Source organism: Stenella coeruleoalba (genome assembly GCF_951394435.1).
Source record: "Stenella coeruleoalba genome assembly, chromosome: 2".
In the NCBI taxonomy this organism is placed as follows: Eukaryota; Metazoa; Chordata; class Mammalia; order Artiodactyla; family Delphinidae; genus Stenella; species Stenella coeruleoalba.
The window spans coordinates 170,927,115-170,941,600 of record NC_137147.1 but is presented as its reverse complement, the minus strand read 5'-3'; the positions used below and the strand labels follow the sequence as shown (position 1 = coordinate 170,941,600).

Here is a 14,486-nt window from a genome sequence, read left to right as displayed (position 1 = left end):
TACGGCTTCATATAATTTTATGATTTTTACAAAAATTAACAGAAAAAAAATTTAGTTGTCTTTATATTTACGTACATGTTTACTGTGTTTAATCTCTTTATTTCTTCCTTTGAATTTAAATTACTGTCTGGTGTCATTTCTTTCATACTGACTTTTTTTTTTTTTTTAATGTTTCTTGTAAGGTAGATTTGTGAGTAATGACTCTTCTGTCTTTGATCATCTGGGAATGTCTTTATTTCCCCAAAGTTTTGAAGGACAGTTTTGTTGGATAGAGAATTCCTGGTTGAGAATTTTTTATTCCAGTACATTGAATGAATGTCATTCCACGACCTTCTGGTCTCAATTGTTTCTCATGAGATGTCATATATTAATTATTTTGTCATTCTCTGTGCATAATAAGTTAATTTTCTCTTGTTACTTTCAAGGTTTTCTCTTGACCTTTTGCTTTTTCAGCAGAGTAATAACTGTGATGTGTCTAGATTCTCTCTTTATCCTACTTGGGGTTCACTGAACTTCTTGGGTCTGTATATGAATAGGTTTCATCAAATTTGGAAAGTATTGGGCCATTAATTTTCTGCCTGTTTGACTCTCTCCTCTCTTCCTGGGACTTCTACTGTATGCATATTGGTATATTTGATGTTGTCCAAAAGGTCTCTGAGCTTTTGTTCATTTTTCTACAATATTTTTTCTCTATAATATTCATATTGGATAATTTCTATTGATCTGTTTTCAGGTTCACTGATTATTTTTTCTAGCATCTCAAACTGCTGTTGAAACCATCCAAAGTATTTTACATTTTGATTATTTTACTTTTCAAATCTAGAATTTTCATTTGATTCCTTTAAAAACAATCTAAGAGACTTTCTTTTTTAAAATCAATTTTAGGTCTATAGAGAGAGTACATAGAAAGTACAGACACTTCTCATATACCCTCTATCCCCCTGCACAAAATTTTCTCTATTACTAACATCTTGCATTAATGTGGTACATTTAAAATTGATAAACCAATTCTGGTATAAAATGATTAAAGTCCATGGTTTAGATCATGGTTCACAATTTGTGTTATGCAATGCTATGGATTTTGCCAAAAGCATAATGTCATGTGTCCATTTTTAGAGTATCATACAGAATAATTTCCCAGCCTTAAAAATTTCCTAATGTTCCACCTATTCATCCCTATTCTCCTCCCTTTTCCTTCTCCTAACAGGCAACTACTGATTTTTTTAATGTCTACAGTTTTGCATTGTACAGAATATTGTACAGCTGGAATCATACAGTATGTAGCCTTTACAAACTCTTAATTCATTTAGTAATATGCCTTTGTGTCCTCCATGTCTTTCCATGGCTTGACAGCTGATTTCTTTTTATTGCCAAGTAATATTCTGTTGTATGGATGTACCACAATTTGTTGCTCCATTCACTTATTGAAGGACAACTTGGTTCCTTCCAGTTTTTGACAATTATGAAAACAGCTGCTATAAACATTCATGTGAAGGTTTTTGTGTAAACATAATTTTTTCTACTCATTAGGCAAATACCTAGGCATGCATTTGCTGATCTTATAGTAAGCCCACGCATAGCTTTGTAACGAATTGCCAATTATCTTGAAAAGTGAGTATACCATTTTGTACTTCTTCTGGCAATGAATGAGAGTTCCTGTTGGTCCACATCCTTGTCAGCATTTGCTGTTGTCAGTGTTTTGGATTTTTGGATTTTAGCTATTCTAATAGGTGTTTAATAGTATCTTATTATTGCTCTCATTTGCAATTCTCTAGTGGCAAATAATGTTGAGAATCATTTCATATGCTTATCTGTCATCTGTGTATCATGTTTGGTGAGGTGTCTGTTCAGAGACTTCACTCATTTTAAAATCAGGTTGTTCATTCTCTCACTGTTGAGTTTCAGGAGTTCTTTGTATATTTTGGATGTAAATCTTCAGATCTATAGATCAAGTTAGGAAATTGAATCTTCCTACCCATGAATATGAAATCTCTCTTCATTTATTTAGATATTTGACTTCTTCCATCAGAGTTTACAGTTTTTTGCTCATATAGATCCTGTACATAGTTTGTTAGATTTATACCTAAAGTATTTCACTTTTTTGGTGCTAATGTAACTGGTACTGTGTTCTTAATTACAAATTCCAATTGTTCATTGCTGGTATATAGGAAAGCAACTGACTTTTTAATATTAATTAATTTATAATAATACTAATTGATGTAACTAATGCATAACACATAACTAATTATCAAGATTAACATCAATTTAATATTAATTATTAATAACACATCAATTAATATTTGTATATCATTATTATACAATATATTAATATATTCGTTTTTATATAATTATATTAATATGATTTAACATTTATATATTGCATCCTCCTACCTTGCTATAATTGCTTATTAGTTCCAAGAATTTTTTTGTCATTTCTTTGGGATTTTCTCACTTCCAAGATCTCATTATTAAATTTCTTGCTTGTCCATTGCTCACTCAAATGGGACCTCAAGTTTAAGGTGAAGAGCAACAGATTTTTCCAATTCATTTCCTATCAACTTTGCTACTTTTACTGACAAAACTCTTGAGTGTGGGTTTTCACCTTTCATTCCAAGTCATTCCTCTCTGACAGTTAAACTTCTGGTTTTCACATCCAACCCCACTCATGTGAAACTATAGATAGCATCAGCCAAGCTGCTGCTGGTAGTGGGGTGTCTGGACTAACTCCAGGTATGAAGATCACAGATTTCTACCATTCTCACTCAAAGTTCTAGCAGTTTTTCATGAATAAATGCTTCACAATTATTGTTTGTATTAGGTCAATTTCCAGGGCCCTGATATATTTTTGAAAATTTTGTCCAGTTTCTACATCTTTTTAGGGGACTGAAGTTAATAATTTTTAAGGCAACTTTTAAAATCGTTCTCTGTCATTCTTGTCCTGCAGTTTCACAATAATTTATCTAGTTGTGAATTTATTTTTACTTTACCCTGCTTTGGAGTTTTTGGTCTTATGAATCTGAGAATTGTTGTGTTCTATTATTTCCAGAAAATTCCCAGCCATTATTGTACCTTTTCTTTTTTTTTCGAGATTTAATTGTTTTACTTTTGGTGGGAGGGCATCTTGATTGAGATGTAATCCACTATCTTCTCAAATTTTGTTCTGCCCTGATTTTCTATTATTTCTTAGGCTAGAAGTTGACGAACTATGATCCATGCACCAAATCAAGTATGTTGTCTTCTTGTAAGTAAACATCCAGGCGCATTTGTTTATGTTATTATCTGTGGGTGCTTTGTACTACAATGACAGAGTTGAGTATTTCTCAGAATGTCATTTTGCACTACAATGGCAGGGTTGATAGAGCCCTTGTGGCCCACTGACCCTAAATTACTTACTCTCTGATCCTTTACAGGAACAATTTGCCCCCTCCTGTCCTATACCTCCAATTTGACATGTGTTCTACCTTCCCTTCTATATTTTCTTTACCTTTAAACTCCTCTTTCATGCTTACCTCCTCTTTGTCTACATGGCATTCTTAATTATTACTATTAATCTATCTTCTAGTTTACACATTCTTTCTTCAATTAGTCTAACCTGATGTTTAAAGCAGTTTCTAATTTCAATTATTATATCTCTCATTTCCAGAAAGCTAATTTTTTCCAAATTCCACAGTTTAATGTCATGTAACTTTGACACTTGCTATATGCTTTTAGTTTCTTGAGAGTATTAAAGATATAAAACTTACATATTCCTGGTATAAAAACTCCAATTTTGAAATTCTTCACTTTGCTGTTTCTCTTGGCTCTTGCTAATAGTGTTCTATTCCCTTGTGTTTGGTAATTTTTGTGTGTGTGAGTTCATGTTCCTTGGAAACTTTCTTCCTAAATGTGAGGCTTAGGTTTAAGATGCATTCTTTTAGAGAAGATTTGCATTTCTCCTGTCAAGTACCTGGGAGATTATCAACTTGATGCCACTTTGAACTCAAATTCTGCCCTTTTTTGGTGGCTACAATGGTTACCTGGTAGGATTGAGGTTAGGCATTTTGAAGATGGCTATTTTCTTTCTCCTGCTCCTCTCAGAGTGAATGAAGGCTGAGGCAAGCAATTATCTCTATTAATTCTCTATGAGATGTGGGATTTGTTTATACTAATCCCCCTTCTTGCTTTTTATCTATGTCTCTGATCTATCTTCTTACTCTGCTCTCGTCCTAGGCTTTGTTTCTTATCTGCTGTGTGTAACCATTGGAACCCAGGTTCCAGGTCACAAGGAACAGGCAAACACCTCAGAATAAATTTCTGTACTTCTGTGGAACTGCACTTTCGTATAATCTGTGGCCTTTGCAGGTATTCCTTTATGTTTATGGTTAACAGCTCAGGTATACATGAAAATTAATTAGATGTTTTATTTGATCCCGAATTTTAGACATGCTATATCAGGAAGTGTTTCACTTAAAGTTTAGTGCGTTGGGCTTCCCTGGTGGCGCAGTGGTTGAGAGTCTGCCTTCCGATGCAGGGGACGCGGGTTCGTGCCCCGGTCCGGGAAGATCCCACATGCCACGGAGCAACTGGGCCCGTGAGCCATGGCCGCTGAGCCTGCGTGTCCGGAGCCTGTGCTCCGCAACGGGAGAGGCCACAGCAGTGAGAGGCCCGCGTACCGCAAAAAAAAAAAAAAAAAAAAAGTTTAGTGTGTTGCATTGTTTACATGAAAAAAAAAGCCATTTTAAGGTTAATTCCTAATTATATATTCCTAATTATAAAGAAAAACCATTATACCTTAATGTTGGTATCTGTGTGGAACTGGAGGCAATATATTGAGGAAGGATTCTTATGCGGAAGTAGAAGATTCTCTACTTCATCAATCAAAAATCTTCATTGTTTCTCTTAGTAAACATTTCTTGTGACCTCCTGTGGGCAGGCGTATATGCTAGCTGCAGTAGCGGATTCAAGAATAAAAAGTGATAGTTCTGTATTGTATAAGTAATTACGTTTGACATTTCTCAAAGACTCACTAGGAGTTTTTTAAATGCTTACTATTCTCGGTGCTTTACATACTTTATCATGTGCAATTTCATAAAAAATATATGAGGTGTGCACTTTAGTGACTATGCTTATTTTTAAATGAGGAAACTAGGGTACAAAGAGGTTAGATAATTAGGTAAGGTAAATAGCTAGTAAGTAATGAAACCAGGATTCAAACCTTTGCAGTCTGACTGCAGAGACCATGTCATTAACTACCATACAATACTATATGATATGGTACTATATCATACTAGACTAGACTAGACTATGTAAGAAGCTTAGAGTCTAATAGGAAGATAATACGTATAATAAGTAGAAAGAATAAAGACTACGAAGATGATTTGCTAAACGTCACTATAACAGCATAGATCAGAGGATCACTATAGGGCATGGTGAGATGATCAGGGAAGCTTCAGCAAAGACCTGGACCAACATCAACTGTGCATGCTGAGACACAAAAATTACGGTGTCAGGCTTCCCTGGTGGCGCAGTGGTTGAGAGTCCGTCTGCCGATGCAGGGGACACGGGTTCGTGCCCCGGAGGAAGATCCCACATGCCATGGGGCGGCTGGGCCCGTGAGCCATGGCCGCTGAGCCTGCACGTCCGGAGCCTGTGCTCCGCAACGGGAGAGGCCGCAACAGTGAGAGGCCCGCATACCGCAAAAAAAAAAAAAAAAAAAAAATTATGGTGTCCTTATAATAAATTATTAACCCTATTTAATGGCGTGCTAAGAAATAGAGCACACTGGAAAGTTTAAACCTTTAGTATCTCTGAAGAATCAGCAAAGCATATCCTGTTTCTTTGCTCCATGCAAACAGGAAGACAGCACTTCCCAGAATAATCTGAAGTTATGTTGTGGTCTTAGGATGAGATTCTGGTCTAAAGAATGTGAGTGGGAAGTATGTTGTTATGTCCAGGCCTGGCCCTAAACTTCCCTAACCACAGTACAAACTCTTTCCCTTCCTCTGAGACTGGGGAAGCTATAAGGTGGAAGAAACCATTTAAAGGAGAAGTCCCAGAGGAGTCACTGGAGTCTACATAACTGTGACATTAGCAATAAATAAATCTTTAGTGTTTTAAGCTACTGAGATTTTGAAGTTGCTTGTTATAGCAGTGAGTTTTAGTTACCCTAACAAAGCAGATATGAATGCAGACCAGCAAAATCAATGCATAGTCTTTTATAGGAAATGTCTTGGAGGATTCAGCGAAGTATTTTAGTAGCCTCAAAATTCCCTTTTGCTTCGTTATTTACTATCTTTTACTTCGTTGGTTCTAGGGGTTTTCAAGAATGACAAGGCCATTTGCATGATAATCAAAAGAGAATGATACTCGGTTTAGGACACTTGGATAATTACATACTATTGTAGGGTCAACATCCACTATAAAAACAATATTATTATAATAGCTAATAGTTACTGAAAAATTTGTATTAATTTTTGTCTCGTATATTTTGTACCTTATTTTGTTTAATTTTCAAAAAATATGAGTATGATATAACTCATTAGCAGCAGCTCAATGTGATTTTAACACTGCTTAAAAAAAATCTTAATGCTCAAAATGACTTTCAAACTCCTAGAAAAAAATAGTACCTTTTTCATATGTGAAGATATAATTTGGCCATATTTCGTCAGCACTGATTTTTCCTAAAGTTTTGAGAATCTTTCCTGAAATACAAAAATATACTTTTCCATCAGACTTGAGATTTCTAACTGAAGCTCATGAGTTAGATGCTGTATTGATCTAATATACCAGTAAGTGGCCAAATGGTACAATTTATCATGTCCACATGGGATTATGGGAAATTCTCTCTCCTGCTCTGGGTCCCTGTATATACTTTCTCATTTCTCACATAGCAGACTAATGATACAGGGGCTCTCATTTCAGTCTTTTGTTTCCAACAGGCAAATGCCTGTAAACAAGTAATAGTTTCTGAAGTAGTTTGCTTTCTCCTACACTGTTTAAAGCAATGATTTATTTATTTCAAACTGTAAACTCTACTTTCTGCCTATAAAACAAATTACCTTTTGCATGAATATGAGAACACGTCGTTTCTCTAAGTTAGCTAGTAAAAATCTCTCTCTTGCCATCGCGAATTAAATAGGTTATAAAATTCCATTACCTTAAGTGCATCCAAGTGCCCCTGGCTTAAGAGAAACATTTCTACAGATGCTATTTATTCAAAATCAAAATTGTCTCTTCTGGGTAGCTGTGAAACAATGAGTCATGACCTTACACGAGGCAAAACCAAAACAAAACGAAACAAATAAACAAAGCTCAGTTTATGTAAAAATGTTGTCATTAAGCTCTGCTGAATGTCTCCGTATCTCACCTACTGCTTCTCAAGAAAATACAACAGATGACATCTTATGCATATTAATGTTCCTGCTCTATAATCCAGTGGGAGGAGTATGTTGAACACTTTCAATGACACATCCTATGGTTAATGGCATTATCTTGGGTACCGATTCTGAGTTTCACTATGAACACATGCATTTTTTCTTCTACTTTCAGATTTCTCTCTTCAGTTTCTTCCTCCACCTCCACCTCCCTTCCTTTATGGCAATCCTGGCCATGACCTATAGCCACGTTTCTCTTCTCTCTCCACATTCCAGTACCAGCTTCCCTTTCTTTGCCTCATGTATAAAATTCACTGGATTCTCATCCAGTCTCCATAACCCCCGTCCCAAACACAGCAGGACATTTCTGAGTCCCGCCTGAGATGGTAAGTGAAGACTCTCTACACACCACAGAGCCACTCAAGTGAGCAGACAGTACAGAGCTTTTAGTCACATACGGCCAATTCTCATTATTTGCAGGACTCATGCTCTGTAGTATCCATGGAATACTGAGTTAGCAGGTACTAAACCACTGCTCCTAGGGGAGAATACAGGGTACGGTTCATGACAGCCTCTGGTCACAACTTTTTCATCAAACAATGAATCCATAACCTCGTTTTATGTGTTTCGGTCAAAGGACATCTTAGTTAACATATCTGGTTGACTCCTGAACATGGACTCACCACCAACAGCACTGTAACTCACACCTGAACGAAGCATATCGAACGCATGCTTTCTCTGTAAGGCACGTCACAGCCTTCCTGTACTCGGGGTCGCTAGGGAGAACGACTGCACTTCGCTTGGGGGCCATTTGAAATGGTGATGTCATCAACGCACAGCACAAAACTGTGAAAAATGTGACACTGAGGCCATGAAGAAGACACTTTCTTACAGTACGAGCCAAACAGGGAGGCAGAGGGCGCACCTCAGCTAGGAACGTGTGCGCGTTTTCGGCAACTTGTCCCTGAATGACTGTGAAAGCACCTAAGTATTGACTTAATATATTTTAGTGAGCAGGTGAATTTGCATATACAGACTCTGTGAATAATGAAGATTAACTGCATTTCAATCATAAAAAACGTTATGGGCTAAGATGCCATCAGTGACCAAAAAAAGTTCTAGTTTTAAAAGGTACATTTTTCTACTGACTGAGGCATGTGGAAATCAGTGTCGGCTTGATCTAGCCAAAGTTTAAATATTTTGGTTGACTGTATTTAAAAAGCCTTCAATTCTCTTGTATCTACTGGGTGCTCCTAAGTTACAGTTCATTATAATGGGCTATACATGCCTCTGAAAGCTCTGACTTTAAAAAAAAAAAATCCCAGGGCTGCAGAATTTCAGCAACTAAACACAGAGTTCAGTATTGTCTTTAGGGAAATCCCTCATTCAAAGGCACAAGGGAGAATTTTCCCCACTCATCTGAAAGACAGAGACTGCTGTCTTAACATCGAAACCCTCGGATTTCTGTGACTAAGGAATTTCTCCCTTGTCGTGCTAGTTCCTGCCTGATAGTTTTATGCAAAATGGCACTCTCTGAGCTTTTGCTTCTTGGCTAAGTTTTAGCGGGATCAAGGAAGCATCAGGGCTGGTGTCTGTGACAAGGATGGGCTTAGAGAAGGCTCCCTTGGAGGACTTCTGGAAGGCTGAGCTGGGGTTTCTACTATTTTGGGCCACACCACATGGCACGTGGGATCAGGGATGGAACCTGAGCCCCCTGCATTTGAAGCGCAGAGTCTTAACCACTGGACCGCCAGGGAAGTCCCTGAGCTGGGGTTTCAAATGGTGAGGTTTGACAAGGAGCCAACATCCTGGGTTTACCTGGCTTGGTTTCCTCTTTAACATTTACACTGTGACCCGTTTCAATGGGAGTTTAACACCATGTTTCAAAGTCCTTTGTGATGGTGAATCCTGAAATATTCTCAGAAAGTCAACACAATCCTTTACCCAAGGACTCACAGCAGACCTGCAACTGTACCACCTGTCTGCAGAAACACCTGAGGTCTGCTTTAGATCACAAAATGGAAATAAATTTTCAGAGTGTTATCCAACTTGCCTTTAGGTTTTCTAGTTAAATGTAGAAATTTCTTCCTTTTTCTTCTTTACTTTTTTTTTTATTTGGTCGAAGAAAATGTCACTGTCGATTCTGTCTAAACATGCAATCATGCCATTGGATACTTGGGGAAAGAAAACCCACATGAAACATCTACCCAGATGTGATGGGAGAAATGCTGGTTTAGAAAAGCCTTTGTTCTGTGGCCGAGGCTGCCGTGGTTCTCCCATCGCATCGATTTTTACTCACACATTTTAATGAATAAAAACATGCTGACCGACAGTCCACGAGAACCACCAAGGACCAATTACCGAGGAACAGAACAGCTTCAGTGAGATGTGAGGAAGGGCGAAAAGCATCATAAAATGAGTTTAAAATTTCTTTTTTTTTTCTTTCTTTCTTTGCTGTACGCGGGCCTCTCACTGTTGTAACCACTGCGCCACCAGGGAAGCCCTAAAATTTCTTACGTAGAGCACTGAGTTGAGAGTTTCATTTCCCCTACAATTGATTTCTTTTGCTTCAAAAGAAACCCACAACTTGTTGGCATCTGGTTTCTGCAATGTTAACATAGAGGCAATAGTACTGGCCAGCAGTCGGTTCCTTAGGATGTTAGGGGGTCGTGAGTATGCTTCCTTGGAGACAACTGCCCAGGAGAAAATAAGAAAATACCTCCCCCACGTCTGGAGGTCCCGTATGTAATGTTATACTGGGGGGAGTTATGATTCACCTCTGCCTGGCTCACTAGCTGTGTGACCTTGGCCAAGTACTTCGTCTGCTAAGGCCATGTTCCCTGAACTGCAGAGTGCAGTTTATTACTAAAGGTTATTATCACATTGAATTGTTACAAGATCTCAATAAGAAAATGGATTTACAGCCTTTGAGTGCCTCGCATTCAAGAAGTAGTCACTGTCGACTTATTATTTCTGCATCATCATTCCATCTTTCTGTCATTCTGCACTTCCTGTGCCTTCCCTCCACGGCCAACTGGAGCCCACGCCCCAGGGAGAGAGAGTTTGGGGTGACAGATGCCTCATGAGCAGGAGAAAGTGTCAGGGCCAGGAAAGCAGTCAGGCACCAGAGGGAAAAAGAAGCTAGCAAAATTTGAAGTGTCTGTATTACAACTCAACTGGTTTTAAAATTTCCATTTCTTTTCAGCAAATGTGTTTTCTTCCTCTCATGGAACTAAGAACATATGTGCTGCCTGGCAGATGATTTCTGCAACTCTTAAAGTCAGGATCGGAGAAGGCTGACTCACAATTTCTTACGCTGCACGTGTGAAATCTTTCAAGAAAACTTGGCGGGGGGAAGAGCCTCAGGATTTTGCGTGATGCGCTCAATTGCTTTTCAATTAAATTGGTAAAAAAAGAATCGATTGATTCTTTGCTTCTATTTCTGACCCTTTTAAACTATTTTTTAAAGCAGTATAAAGAGATGGGACGGACAAAAGGTAATAATACAGGAAAGGAACAGAAAGAAGGTAACATTTGTAGAGGGTTGTAGTTTTCCCATCATCTGAATTATTTGATCTTGTGGCATTCCTGTGATGCAGGTTTTACCTGTGACAAGGACAAAGGCTCCCAAAGATTCCATAGCCACTGAGACTTTGTATTGACTCTATTCATTGAGTTCTTTGCACTACACCACATACTTTTTTTTTTTTTAGATTCACACAGTTCAGCTTCGATTAAGATTTAAGTAACAAAGTATAAGGAACTAGAACGTGATTCCTGTTAAAAGAATATGTTTGAAGAAATGTTCTTCGGCAATCACTGTAACTGATCAAGCATGTGATAGGAGTTATTTTACTAGATACGTAGTCCCTGATATTCACGCAAAAACACCAGGACCTTAGCTATGCACGAGGGGCAGGGATGAAGCCTGACCGCCTGTGGACAAACACACAGACTCATTCACTATCTTGAGTTGCCTTTCAAAGAAAGTATTTGACATACTGTATACAAATTAAACAAGAAGTCCAATAAGGATCCTTTATTGCCCTTTTCAAGGGCAACAGACCTGACAAAGTATTTTCTTTAAGCACTTTCTTCATCATGCCTTCAAGGGATTGCTCCCTGCAGAAGGCCTGCGTGTGGTCGGTGGCAGTTCTAGAAGCCAGAGCGGGACGTGTGGGTGAGGGAATGGGTAAGTCAGGGAAGCAGGACTTGGAGATGATGGACCCTGGCTTGAATGGCTGCAAGCACAAGACTGCAAAGCCCCCCAACTCAGAAAGCAAAGGAGCTCCGACAACTCCTGCAACAGAGGCCAGAGGAGGAGTGAGGATTCAGAAACACTACCCACAGGCTAACTGGCCGTCACTTCTGATTCACTCCAGAGATTCTGGGCTCACCACTTAATGACCGAGTGACCTTGTGCAACGCACTTAAACTTTGTGGAGTTTCGTTTCCCTGTGTATAAGTGGGGAGAAGACACCTCCCTGTGTGTGGCTGGGAGGATTAAAAGATACCACGTATACCGCACAGCACAGGCACACAGTAGACATTGAACAAATAGTAGTTATTAGTTTGAATCGCTGTGATTATCCACAATCCGGGGACTGTTAACATCACCAATGCTATACTTTGAAACATGTTTATTCTTTACATTCTAGCAAACTAGTTCAAAGTCTGTTTTTCAAATACATTATCTAGTTTGGGCTTTAAAAAAACAAAACAAAAAAATCCCTGTATATGTTCTGCTCTGCTTATCAAAGGCTCTCCGTAATGTTGACTCAAGGGTAAGTCAATTACACAGGATACTGTTCTGCCTTCTATTATTCTTTTTAAACCACATTCCATGTGGTAATGGGTCAATTTCTTTACTTCCTCTTCCCTCTTACCACATTCCACAGCCCAGAAAGTTGCCAGTTAAGTTTTAACCCTCCTTTGAAAGTGAATTTTCATCTCTACTCTTTTTTAAAAAAGTGACTTAAAGTAGTTGCAAGTTCTTTGAGTGCCCTCCAGACCCAATCCATGCAACAAAATAGTAACAGGAGAAAATTACGAGTGCTGGGGCCCAAGCCCCCCCGCTGAGCACGAACGGTATGATGACTTGGTGACGAACTACGCGTCCATAAACGGGGGACTCTTTGATCCTGGCTGCTTGTACAACTCTAAAGAGAAAGGCATTCTAGTCCAAACCACACAAAGAGAGAGGAACACAGGTTATTTATGGGAGCCCACTGACTCTAAGTTTAGCCTGGCTCTTTCAAGATTCAAATACACACATCATTTTGACTGCCAAATCGCCTCCCTCCCCTTATGATGTCTAATGGGGCTGTAGTGTAGGAATGTCTGATCTCTGGCTTCTCCCTGGGGTGAGAAAGGTAGCTGGTTTGGCAGAGAGACAGACACAACAGTATTTATAGAGACAGTAGAAAATTGACTCCATATGCCTACGAAGGGAAATCAGAGTAAATCTCCGGGAGCTAAGAGGACTCCTGAACTCCCTTTCTGAGGTTCAGCTTCTGGCTGAGAGTCACTAGGACCTACTAACCAGCTCTCTAGCTGTACACAGTCCGGCATCCACAGGTTCTCTCTTATTTGATGGTGTTCCACCAACACTGTCCCTTTACAGAAGGGGAGGAAACGCCCTCTTTGGTTCCCTGAATTCGGGAGCTGTTCTGTAAGTCTGACTCTTGTATTACTCGGTGAACTTCCTGCATCAGAGCTGGTACAAACATGGAAGCCATGAATTACCGATTCTGAGGTTGCTGAAACCAAGTTCAATGACTTCTTGCCAGTGACTCTCAAGTCATGATGTTCTTGGGTAACAAGCAGTGTGGCTGAGTGCTGATTCACACTGCTCACTAGAGCAGGTCCAAGTTGCTAAGGACTGTACTGGGACAGTGTCTATCTATTCTCTTTCCTAGCTTCCTCGGGATCGAATATCACAATTTTACAACGTTGTGTTGGAATGGTAAGGGCTCTATGAGGACCTCTGCAATGGGAGAAAACTCGAAATGGAAATTGCTTTTATTCGTATAAATTATTGAACTGGTGGATTTATGATCAGAATTTGGGCCAAACGAGTACAGCTAAAGCTGGAGGTCAATCCGGTCATCCCAGCATTCCAGACACCCAAGTCCACCTCCATAGGCTGATCTGGGCAAAGTAAAAGAACCTCAAGGAAACTGGCAAATTAATTTTGCTACTTTTGTGGGACCCTGAATTTGATCAAAATCATATCATGGGGTAGGACTAAAAGGGTTCTTATTTTTGATTCATCCTATTCACTCCGTAGACACAAAGTCATCAGATACCTACAGAGGTTCACAAATTGTTTGCGAAAAGTTCATGATGTTTGAACATTCTCTTATTCTTTAGTCATCATGATGGCTTCAAGCCAGAGTCTGAACACAAAGACAGGCATATAAGTGAACATAAAACATAGCCTGAAAAGCAATACCTATATCGACGGCACTGCCTGCAAGCTCAAAGAAAGAATGGATAAAAAAAAATAAAACAGCTGCATATCAGAATAAATACACGTTGGAGGAAGAGTGAACGGTTCAACTCAGACATTTTGTTCCTCGGGGCTTAGGGAGGAATTAACAGAAGCCAAGATTCAGAGACAGGCCTTTAGCTCATAATTCGTTCACTGTCAAGATGATGAATGCTCGCTTTGTGATTTAATAAAAAGATAGACCTACCTAGAAAGAAAATGAGGAGGCGGCGTCCTCCACCGATAAGTAGCACAGTCTTTTGGGGCGACACCCAGGGGCTCTGGATTGGGACTCCAGCTCCGTCTTCTGGACACACAGCACACAGGACAACCAGTACAAATTCAGGACCTCAGTCTCTCCATCTGAAAAGTACAAATAATAATGTCATGGTTCCACCCAGCAACTGCTAATTAGAGATTCAGGCTGATTAAAAAAACACAGGAAGAACAAAGAATACAATGTATACATGTATGACGTGTAGCAGAGAATGCCCCGTAATCCCACATACGCCTTTGTACAAGTTACCCAAAGTCAGAGGCTTTAACTTCCAGTTTTTCACAAAACCTAAGTTAGACACTACCAAAGAATGGAAACACATTAAACTAGATCAACCATGAAAATAAGGGCAGGCTTGTGTAGTTGG

At 39.1% G+C, this 14,486-nt stretch overlaps 1 protein-coding gene across 1 annotated transcript in view; it reads right to left on the bottom strand.

Moving 5' to 3' along the window:
• Positions 1-14,188, bottom strand: part of KIAA1217 — a 497,403-nt gene extending 483,215 nt beyond the window's left edge. The window contains exon 1 of the mRNA XM_079912079.1: positions 14,051-14,188. The gene's annotated coding sequence lies outside the window, so the exon portion shown is untranslated. The remainder of the gene's footprint in view (positions 1-14,050) is intronic.
• Positions 14,189-14,486: the final 298 nt, after the last annotated feature.